Raw genomic sequence first — 23,723 nt, 5'->3', positions numbered from 1 at the left:
TATTTAGAATTTGTGCTAAACGCTATTTGTGTCTCCTCACACTGTTGTATAGTCATTAATTAAACAATTACTCAAATTGGAAGCCTATCTCCTTGGGAAATGTTAAAGAAAAATAAGGAACATAATCCTCATTAGGAGCTATTAGTCCAAGTGTGACAAGCTTCATTTTGTGTTCTAGAAAACAGAGGTGTGATTTGGGATTGAGTCAAAATAAATGGGTTATGACACATTCCACCCTTTAGAGTGTTCCAAGGCTGGTGGGAGAGGAGGAGAGCTGCAGATGGTATGCTGAGCAAAGGCATCTAATGGGCCGAGCGTTGCTACATAGCAACAGCATTAGCGTGCCGTTTGTTGGAAGGAATTAGAGGAGTTTCTCCCTTTTTCAAAGGGCTTATGCATTTATCTTTATGCAACGGTGGAACTAATGATTAAAAATGAACAAAGGCTGGCCAAATAGGATTTAGTTACAAAGGTTACTAGACCTGAAATGATTATACCCAGGAGAAGGCTGGTAAAGTTATTTCCTCAGGAATTCTCCCTGTCTAGATGAGCACCTAGCTGTTTACTCAGGGAAATGTATCACTAGCTTTCATAGGACGTCAGCCTGATGAACTGCAACAGGAGAAAGAACTTTCTGTGTATTTGGACAGAGTAAATTCGAATAATTCTGAAACATAGGTGAGTAGTCACTCCCAACAGTGTTTTCTGTCCCCTACTCCAAATTAGAATCAGTTCTTCTTGGCCTGAGAAATCCAGCAATAGTTTTGTTGAAGACAGGAGACCATATAATGTCTTTTCCCCACAAGATTTATTTGTTTCATATGACAGAGTGTGAGAAGGGGAAAGAGAGAGATATCAAAGTAACACTCTGGTACATGAGGAACCCGTGATCAAACTTGGAACCTCAGACATGCAAGTCTTGTACCCTGTCAGCTGAGCTACTGCCCCACCAGAGTATATAGTGCCACAGTGGCTCTGTTTGCCATACGATTGGTTGTTGTAGTCAATCATGTGTTCCTGATGCACTTTGAACCTTCTATGATCCTAAGACTGTATGGCTTTATCCATTTTATAAGTAGCATCTCACATTAGATGTTGAAAATGTAAAAAAAAAAAAAAAATTGATTGGCTTAGCCCTAAGGAGCTCTTAAAGCATATCCATTTTCCTGGCCTTCTCTAACAACAAGTTCATTATTAGCAAAGCAATTTTATTCCTATTTCCTCGCTTGCTTCCTCCTCCCTCTCTCTCTCCCTTAATCTAGCCCATGCCAAGCAGTGACTTGAGGGAATGGTTTTATGAATAAAGATTGTATCCTTTACTCAAGAGCCTTTGGTATGCTATTATAGATTAAAGCTTTCATTCTGGAAGTCAGAGCAATATACTGCCATAAAAATAGCAGTAGCTGCATTATTTTAATTACTGCACGTAGAAACACAAGAAAGACTGGAGACAAATGCAGTGCTGCAGTTTGTGGGCTTTCCAAAGGGCTCCTGGACCAATTTGTATCAGAATCCCTGCTGGGGTCCAGTGGCCACCTCTTGGGGAAAAGCCGCAGGGGTTGTTTCTGTGTCATAGAGTGTGGTACTGCACTGTGTGCCTTACCAATCGTGCTTCTATTTAATTTGGGTTTTATTTAAAACTCCAATGTTAGTCAGTCACCACCCTGTCACCTAGAGGCATCATGATCATCTCACTTGGCTCTGTGGGTGTTTACCCCATGATCCTCAACTGCAGTTTTAGATGATCTGAAAAATACAGATTCCCAGGCAATATCTAGGACATACATATTAAGGAAAATTGTTGTTTATCTGAAATTCAAACATAACTGGACATCTGTTCTATATTTTTATTTGCTAAATCTGGTATCCCTTCCTGCTGGTATTTTCATTAAATTGATGGTGTTAAATGTGGTCATTTTATTTTGTACAGTCTTTTTATTGATTTCAAATTGATTTACAAAATTAAAAGATCTGAGGAGTATAGTGTCATATCCTATCTATCTATCTGGATCACCACCACTCCCCCTCATTGCCAAAGGTCTTGTACCCCTCCCTCTTCTTATCCTCCCACTCCTCCTCCTTCACTTCTTGATAACCCCCATTGACTTTAGAGTCTAAGAGTTTGTTTTACTTCTGTTTTTTTTTTTTTTTTTGTAATTTTTATTTATAAAATGGAAACACTGACAAGACCATAGGATAAGAGGGGTACAATTCCCACCACCAGAACTCCATATCCCATCCTCTCCCCTGATAGCTTTCCTATTCTTTAACTTCTGGGAGTATGAACCCAGGGTCACTATAGGGTGCAGAAGCTGGAAGGTCTGGCTTCTGTAGTTGCTTTCTGGCTGAAAGTGGGTGTTGAGAGATCAATCCATACTCCCAGCCCCTCTCTTTTTCTTTACCTAGTGGGGCAGAGCTCTGGTGAAGTGGGACTCCAGGATACATTGGTGGGGTCATCTGCCCAGGGTAGTCTGGTTGGCATCATGGTAGCATCTGGAACCTGGTGGCTGAAAAAGAGTTAAGATATAAAGCAGAACAAGATGTTGACTAATTATGAACCTAAAGGCTGGAAGAGTGCAGATGAAGATTTGGGTATCCCTTTTGGAAATAGCTAGTAGGTCTATTTCTAAAAGTGGCCCCTGTTTTTTATCATTGGTCTTTGTATGTTTATTTGCTTTAGCTATCTATAAACCATGAAGGGATGAAACTGTGGAATTTATCTTTCACCTCTTATTGTTCTGTTTAGTATTGTCACCTCCAGTGGCATGCATTTTGTAACTAGGTGTTATGTATTACAACTCCGTAGCAGTGAATACTGACAAATATGGCCCCGACTCAGACTTTGAATTGGAATTCACAGGTAATGGGTGGACAGACACTTTAGAGCAAAATGCAAGTGAGTTCAGTTGGTTAGATAATCAAGTAAATGGACCAGAAGAATAACCACTGGGAAGACTGAGTGGTATTTTATCTGGAACAAGGATTGTTCTTTGTAGTGTACAAAATTTTTAAAAATTTATACAAAAATATTTGTATAAATTATAAAAGAAAAGGTGTCAGAGAACTAGTGGCTCTCTGTGAGTCAGAGTGGGAAGGAAATCATGGTGGTCACTCAACATTCTTGATGGCAGCAGAATGAGTGAGCACTGTATTGAGTTTGGGCACATGCTCTGTCTGCACTTGAGAAGAACAAATATTTTGCTTCTGTTCAGAGTATCCTGTAAATGTCAATTAGGCCAAATTGGCTGATAAAGTTCAAGTCTCCTATGTCCAGTAGAGAACTTGCCCAAACAATTATTGAGAGAGAGAGAGAGATATGAAAATGTCTGATCAAACTATGGATTTCTCAACTTCTGCTTGCATTTCTATCAATTTTTGCTTGCAGAGTTTTTAGGGTATGTTGTTAGAACTCCTGAGCATTTAGGATTGCCATGTCTTCTTGAACTGATTCCTGACTCTTGACTTTGTGCCAAATGAGAATTATCCTACAAAGCCATCTTTGCTTTTAAATCTAGTTTAATGTAGGCACTCCCATTTTCTTTTAAATTTTTTTAGACTATGTCTTTCCCATACTTTTATTTAAAGTGTGCTTCTTGTAAATAGCCTATTCTTGGATCTTATACAACATGGCAATCTCTCACTATTAGGTCTTTAGTTCATTGAATATAATTGGCCAAACTGACAAATTGCCCATTTGTTAGACAAACATGATTATGTCTGAGCTTACATGCTTGTTATATATTTTCTACTTGTGTCTTTTGCTTTTTATTCCCCCTTTGCTCTTACTCTACTTGCTTCATGACTGTGTATTTTTCTTTTTAAAAATTATTTTATCCATTTTATTTTAATGAGAGAAATAGATGCAGAGAGAAATGTAGAGAGAGAATTGTAATTCTTTTCTGTTTTGGTGGATGCTTTAGACCAAATTACTAAACTCCTTGGTGTTGCCCAGAACCACTAAATCAGTTCCTAATCACGTTATCTTTGTCCTGCCTGTTTCTGAGTCTAGAAATACCCTTCTTAAGCTGAAATCTATATGATCCCCTCTTTCCTTGCATTGGCCTCTGCTCAAATGCCACTGTATCAGAAAAGCTCTTCATGGCTGCCTGATCTAAAGCTGGTTTGTTACCCTTTGACCTTTTAACCCAGATCAATTGGTCCCACTAGCCATCCTTCTTTACTGATGAGTGTTTTTGTTTTTTCCCACTAGGCATGCAAGTTTCATGAGCACAAGTTTGTTTTGTCCACTTCTGAGTTCCAGTATACAGAAAATTGCCTGACATATTAAGTCTTTAGTGACTGTTGAGTGAATGGCTAAATAAATGAAAGATTCAGAACTGGTGTGTGTGGTGGGGGTTGTGTGGGGTGGTTGGGGACAGCTAGGTTAATGTCTAGCTTGACCCTGCTCCAGTTCATTTACCAGAATGCCTTTGGCTGACCTAGCTGGAGAGGACAGTGTCTCTCAGTTTAGCCACTGCTCTTAACCTGGCTCCCATGGGAGTTGTGTTTGTGTCTGAAAAGTGTGACTTTTCTGGTGGTGGAGGGAAGGATACCCATGTGTGAAGCAAATATAAGGAAGGGATTTGCAGGGCATTTGGGGATGCTGTTTCATAGCCTTTTTGTACTGCAATGCCCCCAACTACCCTGCCTTATCTTTCTTCTTTTTCCATATGCACAGTCCAGATTACTTTTGCCACACAGATAAAGATGGATTTTCTCTTTCAGTGTATGAGGGAGAGAGATGGAATGACAGAATGACTCAGTGTAATATTAGGGACATCTGAATAAGGAGTCCTAGGAAGGAATCCTTTATACTATTTTTTTCTAATTTTTTTCTGCAAGACTGAAATGACTTCCAAAAGAGAAGTAAATAGGATACTGCCAGAAAGCTTTAACTTCCAGCCCTGCCTCTAAGCCTAGTGAATCAAAGGCTCTCTGAGTCCTGCAGATTGGAGTTTGTCATCAGACATTGGACCATCATCTCATTTCATTTCCCTCTGGCCATACCCCACTTACTGATCCCTCAGCTCTCATATCCTCTTACCTAGAATCTTGCCACTATCTCTGGAAGTGGCCTCTTGAGGCGGTCACTCCTGGCTGCTGTCCACACCACATACAACTGCCTGAATGCTTGACCTGAAATAAAGACCTAATTACATTGCTCATTTGTTTATTTATTTATTTTTTTTTACTTTGCACAAGAGCATGGACTGCCTCCTTGTTGCCTACAGAACAAAGTGCCAACTTAGCTATCTCTCCCCCCACTTTTGAGTTGCATTAACATTGATTGATTTATATTTTATATTTATTGATTTTTTGCATACATTGCAGCCACACTGATTTGTGCTTCCTCTGTATTTGATGTGTTATGACCACTAACAAGAAGTCCAGATTTCATGCATCACCACACAGTTGACCTCAGTATCCACCCCATGCCCTACCTCTCTTGGAAACACTGTCCTGTCATCAGAATCTGAGGGCTTGCATCTTTCTTTGTTTCATCAAATTCTATATATGTGTGAAATGACATACTATTTGTCTTTCTCCACTTGACTTACTTTATTTAGCATAATCACTTCAAGGTCCATTCATGTTTTTGTACATGTCAAGATTTGATTTTTCTCTTGTAGCTGAGAAGTAGTCTAGTATGTATATACTGCCCATGTTTTAGTATACACTAGTCCACTGGTGAATATTTAGACATTACATTTATTTATTAACTGGCTAGAGACAATCAGAAATTGAGAGAGAAGGGGGAGATAGAGATGAAGAGAGACAGAGAGACATCAGCAGCACTGCTTCACCACTCACAGAGCTTCCCCCCTATAGGTGGTGACCGGGGGCTCGAACCTGGGTCCTTGTGCATTATTACATGTGTGCTTAACCAGGTACACCACCACCCGGCCTCGACTGTTCTTTTCTTCTTTGGAAGGTCTTGCAGGGAAGTGCAGCTACTCATATACCCTTGACCACAGTTCATCTGTATTTGGGAAAGGTCACAAAGCACCCTTTGGGAGGGACACACATGAGGGAGGAAAGGATCACCCACCTAGCCAGACAGATCAGACGAATCAACCCTGGTGATCAGTGGGGTGACAGATGTTGCAGCCAGATCACCTTCACATCCTAAGCTGTTCCTTTCCTCCTGGTCCTTGTCAATACTTGGATATGAAGGGCTCTTTCCTAGCAGTTTTGACCGGCATTTCCCTAATGATTGAAAACAGTTAATATCTTGTGTCTGTGGCTCATTTGTATGTGTGTGTATGTGTGTTTGTTTATTTGCCTGCTTAGTTTTCTTAAAGGGGAAAAGGGTTCATTTAATTGCATATTCACAGAAATCCATAAATAGGAGGTCTAGAAATATGCTTAGAATATTTTGCATTTTTCACACCGTGTAGATTAGTGAAAAAGAAGTATACTGTGTCTGCATAGCCTCTTCCACTCTACATCCCCTCTCAGTGACAAGGGGGTGATATAACCTTTCATTATGAAGGTATTTTTTCCTTTTTGTGTGTGTTTCCTGATTTCTTTATTAACAAATGGTAAATAGTAAATTTCCAGTTTTAATGCCTATGCTCCCAGGTAACACAATTTCTAGATTCGATGATAATTATATCCTGCATTGTTACAGATTTTATCTGCAAAGGATGTTATGGATTTCTATGTAATTTTTTAATTACATATTTTTTAACTACAAATTTTTAAATATTTATTTATTTTCTCTTTTGTTGCCCTTGTTTTTTATTTCAATTTCTTTATTGGGGAATTAATGTTTTACATTCGACAGTAAATAGAATAGTTCGTACATGCACAATTTTCCCAGTTTTCCATATAACAATACAACCCCCACTAGGTCATCTATCATCCTTTTTGGACCTGTATTATCCCCCCCTCCACCCACCCCAGAGTCTTTTACTTTGGTGCAATATGCCAATTCCAGTTCAGGTTCTACTTGTGTTTTCTTTTCTGATCTTGTTTTTCAACTTCTGTCTGAGAGTGAGATCATCCCATATTCATCCTTCGGTTTCTGACTTATTTCACTGAACATGAATTTTTAAGGTCCATCCAAGATTGGATGAAAACAGTGAAGTCACCATTTGTAGCTGAGTAGTATTCCATTGTGTATATAGACCACAACTTGCTCAGCCACTCATCTATTGTTGGACACCTGGGTTGCTTCCAGCTTTTGGCTATTACAGATTGTGCTGCTAAGAACATATGTATACACAGATCTTTTTGGATGGGTGTGTTGGGTTCCTTAGGATCTATCCCCAGGAGAGGAATTGCAGGATCATAGGGTAGGCCCATTTCTAGCCTTCTGAGAGTTCTCCAGACTATTCTCCACAGAGGCTGCACCAACTGACATTCCCACCAGCAGTGCAGGAGGGTTCCTTTGACCCCCACAACCTCTCCAGCATTTGCTGCTGTTACCTTTTCTGATGTATGACATTCTCACAGGAGTGAAGTGGTATCTCATTGTTGTCTTTATTTGCATCTCTCTGACAATCAAAGATTTGGAACATTTTTTCATGTGTTTCTTGGCCTTTTGGAACTCTTCTGTGGTGAATATTCTGTCCATGGCCTCTTCCCATTTTTGGATGGGGTTACTTGTTTTCTTGTTGTTGATTTTGACAAGCTCTTTATATATTTTGGTTATTAGCCTCTTGTCTGATGTATGGCATGTAAAGATCTTTTCCCATTTTGTGAGGGGTCTCTTGGTTTGGGTAGTGGTTTCTTTTGCTGTGCAGAACCTTTTTAATTTGATGTAGTCCCTCCCATAGGTTTATGCTTGCCTTAGTCTTCTTTGTAATTGGATTCGTTTCATTGAAGATGTCTTTAAAATTTATGCGGAAAAGAGTTCTGCCAGTATTTTCCTCTAAGTATCTGAAAGTTTCTGGTCTACCATCCAAGTCCTTGATCCACTTGGAATTTACTTTTGTATTTGGTGAAATACAGTGGTTCAGTTTCACTCTTCTGTTTCAACCCATTTTTTCCAACACCATTTGTTGAAGAGACTCTGCTTTCCCCACTGAATAGTCTAGGCACCTTTGTCAAAGATTAGATGTCCATAGGTGTGGGGGCTCTCAATTCTATTCCACTGCTCAGTGTGTCTATTCATGCTCCAGTACCAAGGAGTTTTGAGGACAATGACCCTATAATACAATTTGAGATCTGGGAGTGTGATGCCTCCAGTTCTGTTCTTTCTTCTCAAGATTGTTTTGGCAATTCTAGGTCTATTCTGGTTCCAGATAAACATTTATAGCATTTGTTCTATTCTCCTAAAAATGTGTTTGGAATCGTGATGGGGATAGCATTAAATTTGTAGATGGCTATGGGCAGTGTATTCATTTTGATGATATTAATTCTTCCAACCCATGAGCATGGAATATCTTTCCACTTCTTTGTGTCTTTTTCAATTTCCTTGAGTAGTGACTCATAATTTTCAGTATACGAGTCTTTCACTTCTTTGGTTAGGTTTATTCCTAGATATATTATTGTTTTGTTGTTATAGTAAAAGGAATTGATTTCTGGATTTCAACTTCTTCTAACATGCCACTGACTTTTGGGTGTTAATTTTATAGCCTGACACCTTCCTGTATTGCCTGATGATTTCCAAAAGCTTCTTGGTGAATTCCTTCGGTTTTTCTAGTTATACTATCATGTCATCTGCAAATAGGGAGAATTTGACTTCTTTTCTTCCAATCTGTATGCCTTTAATATCTTGCTCCTGCCTGATTGCTATGTCAAGAACTTCCAACACTATGTTGAATATAGTAAGGGTGATAGTGGGCAGCCCTTTCTAGTATCTGATCTGAGGGGTAAAGCTTCCAGTTTTTCACCATTGAGTATGATGCTGGCTGTAGATCTGCTATATGTAGACTCCATAATCTCCAGGAATTTTCCATCTATTCCCATTTTTTATAGAGTTTTGATCATGAAGAGATGTTGTATTTTTGTCAAAAGCTTTCTCTGCATCTATTGATATGACCATGTGGTTTTTGGTCTTGCTTTTGTTGATGTGATGGATCACATTGATTTTTTTTTACGTATATTAAACCAACCTTGCATGCCTGGGATAAACCCCACTTGGTCAGGATGAACAGTCTTTTTAATATATTGCTGTGTCTGGTTGGCTAGGATTTTGTTCAATATTTTAGCATATATGTACATCAGACGTATTGGTCTGTAATTTTGTTTTTTGGTTGTGTCCCTGTCTGCTTTTGGTATCAAAGTGATATTGGCTTCATAAAAGCTTGAAGGTCGTATTCCAGTGCCTTCAGTCTTCTGGAAGACTTTTAAAAGTAGAGGTATTAGTTCTTCTTTGAAGGTTTTGTAGCATTCATTTGTAAAACCATCTCGTCCAGGACTTTTATTCTAGGGGAGGTTTTTGATAAATGTTACAATTTCATTAGCTGTGATGGGCCTGTTCATATTATCTAGTTCCTTTTTATTTAATTTTGGAAGTTGGTAGGTATTTAGGAACTCGTCCATTTCTTCCAGGTTCTCTAGCTTGGTGGCTTATAGTTTTTCGTAGAGGCCTCGCATGATATGTTGAATATCTGCAGTGTTTATTGTGATATCTCCTCTTTCTTTTATGATCCGATTTATTTGGGTTTTCTTCCTTTTTTTTGTTTTGTTAGTCTAGCTAAAAGTTTGTCAATTTTGTTCACTCTTTCGAAGAACCAACATGATTTCTTTTCTTATTTTCAGTGTTTTTTATTTCTGCCCTAACTTTAGTTATTTATGTCCTTCTCATTGCTGTAGGGTTCCTTTGTTCTTCTTCTTCTAGGTCTTTAAGATGCACAATCAAGCTGTTTATTTGTGCTTTTTCTTGTTTCCTAATGTGTGCTTGTATGGCTATGAACTTCCCTCTCAGTACTGCCTTAGCTGTGTCCCAAATATTTTGATAGCTTGTGTCTTCATTTTCATTGAATTCTCAAAACATTTTGATTTTCTCCTTGATTTCCTCTTTGACCCAGTAGTTGTTAAGTAGGTTACTGTTGAGCTTCCACATTTTGTGACTTTTGCTAATCTTTTATTGATTTTTAAGTGTTAGTTTAATTCCACTGTGGTCTGAGAAGATGCCTGGGATGATTTCAATGCTCTTGAATTTGCTAACACTGTCTTTGTGCCCTAACATATGGTCTATCCTTGAGAATGACCCATGTGGACATGAGTAAAATGTGTATTCCAGGTTCTTGGGATGAATGACTCTGAAAATGTCTAATAATTTTAGTTTATCTGTCTCCTCATTTAGCTCCCTCATATCTTTATTGATTTTCTGCCTGGATGATCTGTCAAGTGGAGAGAGTGGGGTGTTGAAGTCCCCTACAATGACTGTGTTGCTGTTAATATGTTGCTGTAGCTCTTTCAGTAGATGTTTGGTGTATTTCAATGGCTTCTCATTGGGTGCATAGATGTTAGTAACTGTTAAGTCTTCTTGCTTGACTGATCCTCTGAGCACTAAGTAGTGTCCTTCCCTATCTTTTTAAATTTTATTTATTTTAAAGTCTGTCATGTCAGATATGATAATAGCTATTCCTGCCCTTTTTTGTGGGCCATTGCCTTGTATGATAGTTTTCCATCCTTTCACTTTGAGTCTGAGTTTGTGTCATTGAGTTAAGTGGTTTTCCTATAGACAGCCTATTGTTGGGTTGTGTTTTCTGATCCATCTTCCTACTCTGTGCCTTTTAATAGGTAAATTCAGGCCATTGACATTTATTGATATCAAGAAGTGAAGATATTTTAATGCCATTCTTGTAGATTTTTAGAGTGTTTTGATATATGGCATATTTATGGTGGTCTGACTTTTTATAGGAGAAATTTCAGAACTTCTTTCAGGGCAGGCTTGGTGACAGTTTATTCTTTCAACTGTTGTTTGAGAAAGTTTTTATACCTCCATCTAGTCTGAATGACAGTCTAACAGGATACAGTAGTCTTGATTGAAAGCCTTTCTCATTGAGCACTCGACAGATATTTTGCCATTTTCTTCTGGCCTGCAGTGGTTATGTGAAGAAGTCTGCTGCTAATCTTATAGGTTTTCCTATATAGGTGACTCTTTGTTTTTTCTCTTGCAGCCTTCAGGATCCTTTCTTTATCCTTATTCCTTTCCATTGTTAATATGATGTGTCTTGGTGTATTTAAGTCTGGGTTAATTCTGTTTGGAACCTTCTGGGTGTCTTGAAGGACCTGGTTTTATTCAGAACACTGCTGATAGCTCTCCTTTCTAGACTCCAAGATTTAAGACAAGGTAGTCTGCTCTTCATGCACATCAGAATACCATCACAAGTCCTGAATTAGGTGGGGCAGTTGTGTTCTAGTGTACTTTCTCTGTAGTCCTTACCAGGACCTTCCTCTGTGTGGGACACCACAGCTTCTTTGCTGTTTTTTTTACCTGGGTCATGTGCCTCCACACAATATCTGCTTGCCTCTCCCCAGGCTCTTTCACTGGGTTAATCCCTCTTTTGTCTTTGTGCCTCACTGTCTGTAGCAAAGGCTATCTCAGTGGTGTCTCTTTCTGCCTGATTGTTAGTTGTTCCTCTAGGGAATGGTACAGGGAAACAGTAATCACCATCTTGGTCTTGACCCTTTCATGGTATTTAAATGATGAACTATTCTAGACTGTTCTTCCATGAGCAGAATTATATGGCTAGATTTTGTGAATTATTCTCCATGCAAATGCAAGTTAGGGTTTCCCTCATCTGTTCCTGTTTTAAAATAGGTGACAATAAGCTTTATGAGTTGAGAATTTACAGCATTTTAAAATTCATTGAAGTATTTAGTAAAGGTCTATTTATTTTTATGCTTCCTTCTTGAGTTTGTTATTTTCTCTTGAAATTGGTGGCGTTTTTCTAACATCTATAAGACAGGCATTCAACTTCTAGAGCAATCCATTTTTATAATGCTTATTTTATCTCATGAAACCAATGATTCCATTTTTCCCATTTTGGGGGGAATCTAATTTCATCTGCAAACTATTAAAAGTCATTTAATTTAATTTTGCTTTTGGAGTTGTTGCAGATAACTAGATTCATAGACATCTTTAAATTAATTACTCAGAGAGCCTGACCCTCTTTGGATCGCCTGAATTTGGAAAGATTCCAGAAGTAACTAATTTTCATATAAGCTCATTGTCATTGTCCTAAGAGAATGTGTGGCTCTGTCTGGCTTGGCCATGTCTCCCTACAGAAGGGGTCAGCATAACTCCATAGATAGAGGTGAACCCTGACCTCAGAGCAGGAGAGACATTTGGTTCAGATGCCTGGGTGCTTAGGCAGCCTGGCATGGTCTGAACACACACACTTGACATGTGTAGCTGCCACTGACAGTTTCCCTGAATTCTTGCCATGAGAGTGGCTTTCTGCATTTGGAGTCTTTGAACTACAGAGAGATAATCTCCAAGACACCTATAAAATAGATGTCTTGCATAGCCCTTAAATAACTCCCTCACCACAACTTCCTTCTAATTATTCCCTTATTATTCCTTGCTAGTCCCCCACCCGCCATGCATCACTTCTTTCTATTTCTCTTCTCCATTTTGCTTTGAGCCATTTTTATTGGAGGAGTTTGAGTTTCTGGCAGCTACTTCACAGTAATAACAAGAAAGGGCCTCATATATGTTCAAACCACTTATCTGCTTGCCCTTAATGGGCTCATGTTCTGCATGTTGATTTGAACTCACTCTCTTGCTGCTCCTTGTGCCATGGTAATGAATTACTCTTGCTAGTGATCCAAACAATATATTTTAGCAGCAATGCATTTATTTTCTGGGACTTGAATTTCCAAATCATTGCTCTATAGCCTAGAAATTACACAGAACAACAATGTAACCAGCTAGATCTGTACACACACCATCACGTTCTCAGCAGCACTTTTCAGTGATTCTTGTCCATTTTTTGCTCCATTCAGAGTTTCAGAGCATCCTAGTCATTTGTGTGTGTGTGTGTGTGTGCGTGTGCATGTGTGTGTGTGATCTCAGATTTACCTCTACCTGCAAAGATCTCTCAGCAATATTCCAACAGTCTCTACACTCCGATCTATAAACTTCTAAGGCAGCCTGGCCTTCTCAGAATAGCGGAATAACTTGCCCACGGCACAAGCAAATCCCCTCTCTGAGATCTGAGCCTGCTGATTCCCTAGTGCCAGCTAACCCTTCTCACCAAGGAACTGTACAAGGATGACCTCCTGACATTCATAATTAGGACAGCAGTACCACGTTCTCCCAGTTTCAAATCTGAGTCATCTTTGATGCTTTCTTTTCTTTTTTTCTTTCTTTCTTTATTTTTATTCCCAGACTCCACAGCCAACCATTCACTAAGCTTGACTTCAAAGGTGTAGCTGAAAAAGCTCCTTGATGGAGACTGGGCACATAAGTTTTTATGTGGCCTTTGCTTCTAATTAACTGGGATCTGCTCCTGTGAGCAGGTTGGCCTTCAAGCTGCCTTCTAAACATCACCACCAGTGTTTCCTTGACCTTGGCTACCAGGTGCTGCCCTTCCCCACTGGCCACCCAAGTCTTCTGCTAAACTAGCTCACTGCGTAGTTCAAGTGCACAGAGAAGCTCCATTCATGCGTGGGGACTTCCTGAGTCCATGTGCTTTTGCGACTACTGTATTCCACAGTAATTGTTTCTAGTACCAAGATAGCTAAAGCACTAAAATCCAATGTTCTTATGGCAGAACCTGGGACAAGCCTTCCTATTTAGGAAAGATTGCATGCAAAGTGTCAGACTGCCAGCAGAGTGTTGAACCTACCAGGCAGCATCTGAGTCCATTGCTGGCTTAGTAGTACACTGCTGTTTTCTTTCTGGGCTTCTTCTGTAGGGTTTATGGGGTGTTCACTCAACTCCAGATCGGGATGGCATTCTTTTTTTTTTTTCCTCTTGATTATCTTATACACCACTCCCTACTATGTGTTTCTCTATTTTCTCTCCTTATGGAACTGATACTGTAATTCAGAGTTTTAAGTTTCTATTTGTATTGAGGTAGAAAATGAGCAAAGGACATAAAAGTGAGAAAAAGTGATAGTACATATTATACTATATATATCAGTAAGTTCTAATATCAGTGACTTGTGATATACTCAACAAGCAAATTTATGAGTTTTAGCATTTTCATTAAATTATTTTTGTTCAGTTGAGTATATCTAGATTACAGCACATTTTCACCTCTGGTTAAAAAAGGGGGGGCTGTATGGGTAGATAACAAAATGGTTATGCAAAGAGACTCTCATTCCTGAGGCTCCAAAATCCCCAGGTTCAATCCCCTGTGCCACCATAAACCAGAGCTGAGCAATACTCTGGTAAAAAGGGGGAAAAAAAAGTTATTGGCACAACTTTCTATACTCAAAATTATGTTGAAATAGAGAATTTTATAAAAGTAATTTTGATTGCTCTGACATTGATTTACAATGTAGATTTTAGGAGTATAGTTTCACACATATATGTGTATATTATTGCTATTTAAAAATATTTTAATTTAAAAATTAGAATTTTAAAAATTGCTAGCATAACAAGGCATGTCTCATTTTGGGAGGTAATATTATGTGAGAAATCAGTGTGTAAATTGATTTATTTAAAGTAATTACTGTTGGGAGTGTACTGGTAAGGTATTTGGGAAAATGTGGTAGAATTGAAAATGTGTGTGGTGATGGCCCGCTTATTCTCTTTTTAGTCACATAGAAGCATTCTTGTAGCAGGTAAACATTCTTTTTAGCAACTAACAAGAATATTAAAAACTATCAAATGCTGAACATTATAATTTTCTTCAGATATCTTACGACTATAATGCTACTTAGTCATACTGGACCTTATAACCTTATGAAGCTGCTGTATTTGTTATAAGAAGCTTAAATTTTTGTTGTTGTTGTTGTTTGCCCCGACCAGCAGGGCAGTGAACAGGGGCTAGGAACCTAAAAGATCTGGAATGAAAGGGACACGAGACACGAAAGAACGACAGCAAGACAAGTTTCTGATCAAGCTGCAAAATTTTATTGTGTTCACAGGCATTATAAGGCTTTGGGGAAGGAGAGGGAATGCTGGAGGGGGTGGAGGGGGAGCAAACTTCAAAGCGGAATGTTCCTTGCAACAAATGGCCGAAACCATGTTTGTTACCACAACTGTGTGTTGACTCACTTGATTACTGATAAATGGTTTACCTGAGGGGAAATGGCCTGCCCAGGGGGGAATTAACATTTGCCTCGAGGGATTCCATTGTTTCAAAGCTTATCATCTATAAAGCAGAGAAATGGCTCCTGGCAGTTGTTGTTGTTTTGCCTCTGGGGTTATCACTGGGACTAGGAATCCACTGCTCCTGGAGGCTACCCCCTTTTGTTGCCCTTATTATTTATCATTGTTGTTGTTATTGCTGTCACTTTTGTTAGATAGGACAGAGAGAAATCAAGAGAGGAAGGGAGGACAGAGAGGGGGAGAGAAAGGTAGACACCTGCAGACTTGCATCACCACTTGTGAAGTGACTCCCCTACAGGTGGGGAGCTGGGGGCTCAAACTGGGATCCTTAGACCAGTGCCCTTACCCCATTGTACTACCTCCTGGCCCCCTTGAATTCATTTTCTTAGAGGTAGAATCCCAAGAATCTTTTTACCATCATGCATTCGTTGTCTTGTTTAAATTTCATGATGCTGGGAACAAGAGGTGGCACACCAGGCTGAGCACACATATTACTATGTGCAAGGACTCAGGTTCAAGTCCCTGGTCACTACCTGCAGGGGTAAACTTAGTGAGTAGTGAGGCAGTGCTGTAGGTGTCTCTCTTTTTTCCACTTCCCTCTTCAATTCTCTGTTTCAACTCAATAAGCAAATAAGTAATTTTGATGCTTGTCCTGCTTTTTATGTTGTTATTGTTAGTAGTAGTAGTAGTAGTAGTAGTAGTAGTAGTAAGTATTTTGCATAGCTGAAGCCTGGCAAACATATGCTTTCCCCACTCCAGGTTCTTTTTAATTTAGATAAAGAGATAGAAAGAAGAGAGAGAAATACAACACAACACTGGAATCTTCTCCAGTGCCATAGCAACTCCTGTGTATTGCTGATGGCTTGAACCAGGACTTTCTGCATGACAGTGCCACCCTAACTAGTGATCTATCCTACTGACCCCTGTATCACTATATTGATTTATTAATTATTTATTTATCTATTTAAAATTAGAACATTTTTCTGCTCTGGTTATTGGTGGTGCCAAGGATTGAACTTGGGCTCCCTCTTATCCAAGTCCTATGTATGAACTGACAGTTATGTTCCTATACTGCTTTTTAGAAGACTTCATTTATTTATTCATTTAAAATATTTATTTATTCCTGGTAATTTCATGGTGTTTTACAGTATTACAAGATTACAGAGATGCAGCCCCACACTACCCCCCACCAAGGTTCTGTGCCCCTGCCCTCCCTAGCAACAATAATCATTATAGTTCTCACAAAGTCTTAGAGACAGTTTGGCTTTAAAGATTGTTGTATGCTGGGTAAATTTCTTAGACAACAACCACTCAAACGTTGATGAGACCATCCCAATTTTTAATTAATGGGGTTGTAGATGGATTCTTTAAGAGAGTCATTTCAGAACCTTAATTAAAAGTAAATAACTACAGTACAAATAAACTTTATCAAAATGTGTTGCTATTACATAAAGAAGTTTACCATGTAACTAGTGAACAAAAGTAATACATGATAACCCAAACCAAGCCAATTCTATGCATGTAGGAATATTTTCTTTTCAAATTAACTTGGATTTTACTTTTTCATTTTAGTTACCTTTTTTATGAAAAACATTTATTTATTTATTTATTTTATTTAAGAAAGGAGACATTAACAAAACCATAGAATAAGAGGGGTACAATTCCACACAATTCCCATAACCCGATCTCCACATCCCACCCCCTCCCCGATAGCCTTCCCACTCTCAATCTCTCTGGGAGTGTGGATCCAGGGTCGTTGTGGGTTGCAGAGGGTGGAAGGTCTGGCTTCTGTAATTGCTTCCCCGCTGAACATGGGCGTTGACTGGTCGATCCATACTCCCAGTCTGTCTCTCTCTTTCCCTAGAAGGGTGGGGCTCTGAGGAGGTGGTGCTCCAGTACACATTGATGGGGTCGTCTGTCCAGGGAAGTCTGGTCAGCATCCGGAATCTGGTGGCTGAAAAGAGAGTTAACATACAAAGCCAAACAAATTGTTGAACAATCATGGACCTAAAAACTGTAATAGTGCATATGAAGTGTTGGGGGTATTCCCTGCATGCTCTTGTGTACTTCTGCTTTCAGGTAGTTTTTTTTTTAAAAGGTAATTGGTTCATAAGTACACTATCTCGCCTCTTCAAAGTGTATTACCACACTGCAGTCCTCACCACAGCACCAGTATTCCCTCCACCAAAGTCCATTGGCACTCCTCTACCCTTGAAGCCCATCATTTTTCAAACTTTTGTTAGTGGCTTGATAATGATTTATAAGATTGTAAGATAGTAGGGGTATAATTCCATACAGTTCCCACCATCAGAGTTCTGTGTTCTCTCCCCTCTATTGGAAACTTTCTTATTTTTTATCCCTCTAGGATTATGGACCAAAATTCTTTTTTTAAAAAAATATTTATTTATTTTCCCTTTTGTTGCCCTTGTTGTTTTTTATTGTTGTTGTAGTTATTATTGTTGTTTTTATGCTGTCGTTATTAGGTAAGACAGTGAGAAATGGAGAGAGGAGGGGAAGAGGAGGGAGAGAAAAATCGACACCTGCAGACTTAACTTCACAGCCTGTGAAGCGACTCCCCTGCAGGTGGGGAGCCAGAGGCTCGAACCTGGATCCTTACACCGGTCCGGAAGTCAGGATGACATCATGGTAGCATCTGAAACTTAGTGGCTGAAGGGCAGTAAGATATAAAGTAGGAAACATTGTGTAATAAATAGGAATGAAAAGGTAGGAATAGAGCAGATAAAATTAGGGGTCTTCATATAGGAAGAAGCTAGGAAGTCTATTCTAGGTATGTTCCAAGGGGCCCATGACTTTGCTTGAGCTTGATAGCTAACATGGAAGTGGACTAAACATATCGTCTGGAGAGGTGGTGTCAAAGTTGAGAATAAGGCTAGAAAACTGAATTAGGGTAGAGAGTAGCTCCCAAACTTGAAGAAGGCATATAAATACAATTAGCTGTTTATCCCATCAATTACATCTAGAGCTCATATCTATCCTGTTTAGCACAAGAGCCTGTGTATCCTCTGTCCCTGCCAGTAGTACATATTTGATTAGACACTTTATGGTGTCTTCTTTAGGTCTTCCTACTCGCTCACTGAGCTTATTAAGTCCTAGTCTAATCACAGCAGACTATTAAACACTTTTACTTTGAGGTATATAGTTGCCCCTACCTTATGGATACCTGTGTACAAATACCCTGTCCACTAGGCACTGGCCCATATTATAGGGTCTATAGCTTCGTTAGGGAATATGCCATTCAAAATAGAACCATCGAGTAGTCCCATGTGTTTGGAATATAACTAAAATAGGCCTACTAACTATCTGCAAAACAGAGAGCCCCAAATCTTCATCTGCACTATTCCAGCCTTTAGGTTCATGATTAGTCAACAATTTGTTTGGCTTTATATGTTAATTCTTCTTTCAGCCACCAGGTTCCAGATGCTACCGTGATGCCAATGGACTTCCCTGTGCAGACGACTCCACCAATGTGTCCTGGAGCCCTGGTTCCCCAGAGCCCCGCCCCACCAGAGAAAGAGAGAGACAGGCTGGGAGTATAGACTGACCTGTCAATGCCCATGTTCAGCGGGGAAGCAATTACAGAAGCCAGCCCTTCCACCTTCTGCACCCCATAATGTCCCTTGGTCCATGCTCCCAGAGGGATAAAGAATAGGAAAGTTTTCAGGGGAGGGGATAGGATGCAGAGTTCTGGTGGCAGGAATTGTGTGGAGTTGTACCACCTCTTATCCTATGTTTTTTATCAGTGTTCCTTTTATATAAATAAAATTATATATATTAGACCAAAAAAAAAATAAAGATCTCACCAGATTATTGGAGTTGGAAGGTTGGCATCTTAGGCTTGGTGTCTCTGGATGTAATCAGAAGCAAAGAGGCAGTGGCAGCATAGCGTGGCATAGTGGCACTGGTTACATTGATTTAGTTGAGGTCAGCAGAGACAGTATAACAGGGTGGTAAAGGATCAAGAGGAGAAGCATCAAAAGATGCAGCAAACTCCCAGAGGTTCCAGGACTGGCTGAAATACAGATTATTAAAGAGAATGAGAAAGGTTCCTTACAGTGTAAGTTTAGGAAGGCAACAGATAATTAATATTATAACCATGTTATTTGGGAGCGTGGTTTACTTTGAAAATCCTAAGTTATGAATTACTGTACCATATTTGGCCCCACCATGATTCATGTCATTTAATGCTATTTACAAATAACTATATCTTAGATACTGACAGGACCAATTGATTCTATACTATCTGGTCTAACAAGGTAGGTAACTTAATATTTGAAAAGAAAAGTTATTTTTAGAAATGCTTTAACAGTTGAAGCCCAGTATCAGAATTCCATCAATTTTCAAATTTTAAACATTAAGTGCAGCACACTATATCTATTTTACCTGCAGAAAATCACAGTGGTGATTTTGTTAGAGCTTGAAATTTTTTTTATCAAACAGAAGAACACAGACATGTTTTTGTATTAAAATAAAAAGAGAGAAAGAAAGGAAGAAAGAAAGAAAGAAAGAAAAGGTAAGACTGAAAGCTGAAGAGCTCCGCGAAATATTAGAGCTTGATTCTAAGTGACAATAAGTAATCCTAGGCAGAAGGAGGTCAGAGTTCTTCATGGCTTCCTTCGGGCCTGTTGTCTCAGCTTTGCCCTTCATATCATGTTTTTCATCTTTGCATTACTTTTCCTTTTCATTTTCTCCCCGCTTCACAGCTATTTCTTCCTCCTCTCTTCTTAGGTTGCCACTGCATATTTAATCTCTGATTTGATAGTCCTTTCTCTTTCCTGAACAAGTGCTATTTCCTTATCACAAATCTCTTAAATGGATTTTTTCTTTTCATCTCAGTACAATATTTTAATTTTCTGAGACTATAGATTCTCTTTATAGATTATATCCTGGATTTTCCCATTATTCAGTTGCACTGGAAGGATGTAAACAGAATAGAACCTCTGCTTAGATTCCTTTTTATTTTAAGAATCTTCCTATAAGATCTTATCATTGATGGCTTATTGAGGCCAATTTTCAGAAACAACAGAAAACCAAGTGGGACACACCGGAACCAAGAGAATTGTGGAAAAGAAAGCTTAGTCTTAGAATTTGTTCTCTATCTTACTAGAAAACCTGTTTTAAACCTTAATTTTGTTATTCTTATTTTTTATTGGTGGGGTTAATTGTTTACAGCCAACAGTAAATACAGGTGTTGGATTTTTCTTTCTTTTTTTTAACTGTTATCTTATTAGGGGAGATAATGGGTTACAGAACAGTTGTTGATGTGTGAGTACAGTTTCTTTTTTTGAATTTTATTTATTTACAAAATGGAGATATTGACAAGACCATAGTAAAAAAATTTATTTAATAACAGCTGAGTTTTGTCTGGTTTCCATGCCAGGTAAGAAGTATAAGTAGATTTAGCCAGATGAGTTCTGCTGAGAATCCTTTAAAAATTTAGAGAAGTTTTATTCCCTGGTGGACTGAGGAGAGATGGCATAAAGGTTATGCAAAATGTCTTTCATGGCTGAAACATCAATGTTCCCAGTTTCAATTGCCAGCACCACCATAGGTCAATAATGAGCAGTGTTCTGATTTCTTTTTTTTTAAGTTTTATCCCATGAACAATCTGTTTTTCATTTCATTCTGTGCTAAAATAACCACTCTAGAAACATGTGAGTCAAGAAAACATGAGCTAACCAATAAGGGTCATGACTGACTCTCTAGCAAAGTTTCTCTCATTAGTCCACATAGCCAGATAAGGATTATTCTTCCATTACACTGATAAGCAAAATGAATTCTAAAGCAGATAAAATAATTTCTATATAAGGCATTATCTTATCCAGTCTCCTTCTGTAAAAACAAAACAAAGCCCTGAATTTTCAGTGAAGAGAATACAGTTCTACAAATGTTCATAAACACCATTTCTTGGGCGGCCTCTGTGATTGCCACACCTTCTGTTTTGTCCTAAGTCTGTCACTTCAGGCTTGCTACTCGCTCTTCTATCACTCACATAGGTTTTGGGATTTAAGTGTTTATTGGTTTTTAATTTTCTCTCTCCATAGCGTCCCACTTGTGTGTATGTATATATTTAGTTTTCCCCAACTTGCTTCATTCAGGGACCCATAGTACATGTTTGCACCTGTAACAAAAGCTTCCCCTTTGCTCAGGAGGACTCCCTTTGCCTTAAATCTTTCAATATCCCTAAGACATGTTAGATAGATGTCACAGAGCTCTTGACTGGTAAGCTTCCAAACTGAAGACATTTCAGAGCAATCACCTGAAGTTGGTGGTTTTATGATTTCTAGAAAAGCAGATTTCCTGGAGGGGAGCTGTCAAATCTAATCATTTTCTTTCCCTGAGCAGGAGTGAGTTCCATGTAATACTCAGCACAGCTAATAAGGGGAAATGTGGGATCTCTCAATTCTGTGTCTCAGGATGTGAATTGTGGTGGGGGTGGTTGTTTTCACTGAAGTGGCAGATTAGCAGTCTGTTCTTATCACCTTTACTGAAATTATCTGACAACAGAAATAGATAAGAATGGATAGATGCATCATGATATGGGGCTAAGTTATATGGGGCAGGTGAGATGAGGGTTCAGATAGAGAACTGGAGTAAGAATGACAGACTTACACATTCAATCTTAGGGTAACAAATAGAACTGAGTTAAAGGGAATGACAAAGAGGAACATGGGTGTGATGGTGCCTCTTTGTGTAGATATGTGCACATAAAAATAAGGTTTTACAGAAAAAACAAAAAGGAAACAGCAGAGTAAACACAAATGAAAGATGAAAACTTCCCTGAATATAGTGTACCGGAGAAGGAATGATCTTGAAATAGGAAGCCACTGGAGAGGAAGCTATAGAAACTTCCCCTAACTGTATGAAAATAATGAATAAATAAAGGCAGAGTGAGAGAGATAGACACCCACAGCTCTGCTTCAGTGCCTGTAAAGCTTCCCCCATGCAGGTGAAGAGTTGGGGCTCGAACCCAGGTTCCTGTGCATGGTAGCTTGTGTGCTCAACTGGGTGCACTACCACCTGGCCCCAATGTTTGTTTATTTGTTTAACTCTTATTGGAAAAGAGAATTATTTTCACATTTTTGTCAAAAAATCCACAGAATTCATTTAGATGTGTATATATACACTATGTCAGTTCATTTCAAAGCACAACAAATGATGAAGAGTCACAGCTACTCATTTTAAATAAAGCACGATTTCATTTGGCCAATCTTCATTGAGTTTCTATTTCTTCTTTCCTAGCTGTAGCTCCAATTTCCTTTTTTCCCTTTATGCTGATCCTCTGACATATATAAATCAATTTGATCTTTCCCATTTTTTTCTCTCTCACTCTGTCTTCCCCTCCTATGCCTATCAATTTCTCTCTGTCTTATCAAATAAAGTAGAAAGTAATTAAAAGGGAGAGAGAGAGAGAGAGAGAGGGAAAGAAAGATGACAGGAGCGATGGATTCACAGTGCTGGCACTGAGCCCCACTGCTAACCCTGGTGGCAATAAAAGTCAATCGAGCAAACAAACACAGAAAACAGAAAACTCAGTATCAGGAAGGTTAGTGTATATGCTACAGGAAAATTAAAAAAGGAAAATGGTGACATTGTGAAACAGTGTTGGCCCTTCTCAAACATGGTGCCACCAGCCTTCACCACAGCCAGGTGCTACCAGGAAGACAACGCAGAGCTTTTGATGGAGCCACTAACAGCTGGTCCACTCTGGGGCTTTGGAAGCAGTCTGAAGTGTTTTTATTTTTATTTTTACATTTATAATTGCCCAAACCTCCCAAAATTTATTGTGGAGTTGAATTGTCAGTTTCTGCTACTTCCATCTATAATTTCATCTCACACTGTTTTTTGCTCTTTTTTTTGTTTTGTTTTGTTTTGGGTCATCCCATTTTTCCAGTAGAACATTCCCAAGTGTCTTAGCCTGTATGTGATAGTCTCACCAGCTTCAAACATTTAGAAGATGATCTTACCCTGTGAATACTTGTCAAACACCATGGGAGTCTAATAGAATTAGACACTTGAACTTTACTTCCATCTCTTAGCACCCCTCCCTATGTGCCTCATATTCAGTCTGAACAAGAACCACTTCCCATTCCCAATATCTACATTTGAGTGCTCTAGAGACTTAGGGAAATGAATGAACTTATAAAGTCACAGGAAGTCAAAACTAGAAAAGAGTATTTTAGAGAACATCTAGCCCAATTTATTAGGACCCATTTGTTAACAGCTCCCAGGGCCTCATTCAAGACAAAAATAAAAATGATTCGGACCTCTCATAAAAAATAAATACATAAATAAATGAAAACCCCACTCCTTCGTGTGAAGGAAGAATCGCAGGATTCCCCCAGGAAGGAGGAAGGAGATGAGACTCATTGTGATCATTGGCACAGATGCTAGAACAGCATCTCCAACACATGCAGGCACAAACGTAGGGCTCTGTTGACTCAATACAGTGGATGAGACTTCAAATCAAACAGAGGCACTTATTAAGCATGGTGTTATGATTAAGATCTGCCTAAGG

Source organism: Erinaceus europaeus, chromosome 6, assembly GCF_950295315.1.
Source record: "Erinaceus europaeus chromosome 6, mEriEur2.1, whole genome shotgun sequence".
Lineage (NCBI taxonomy): Eukaryota > Metazoa > Chordata > Mammalia > Eulipotyphla > Erinaceidae > Erinaceus > Erinaceus europaeus.
This window is presented reverse-complemented; position numbering follows the sequence as displayed.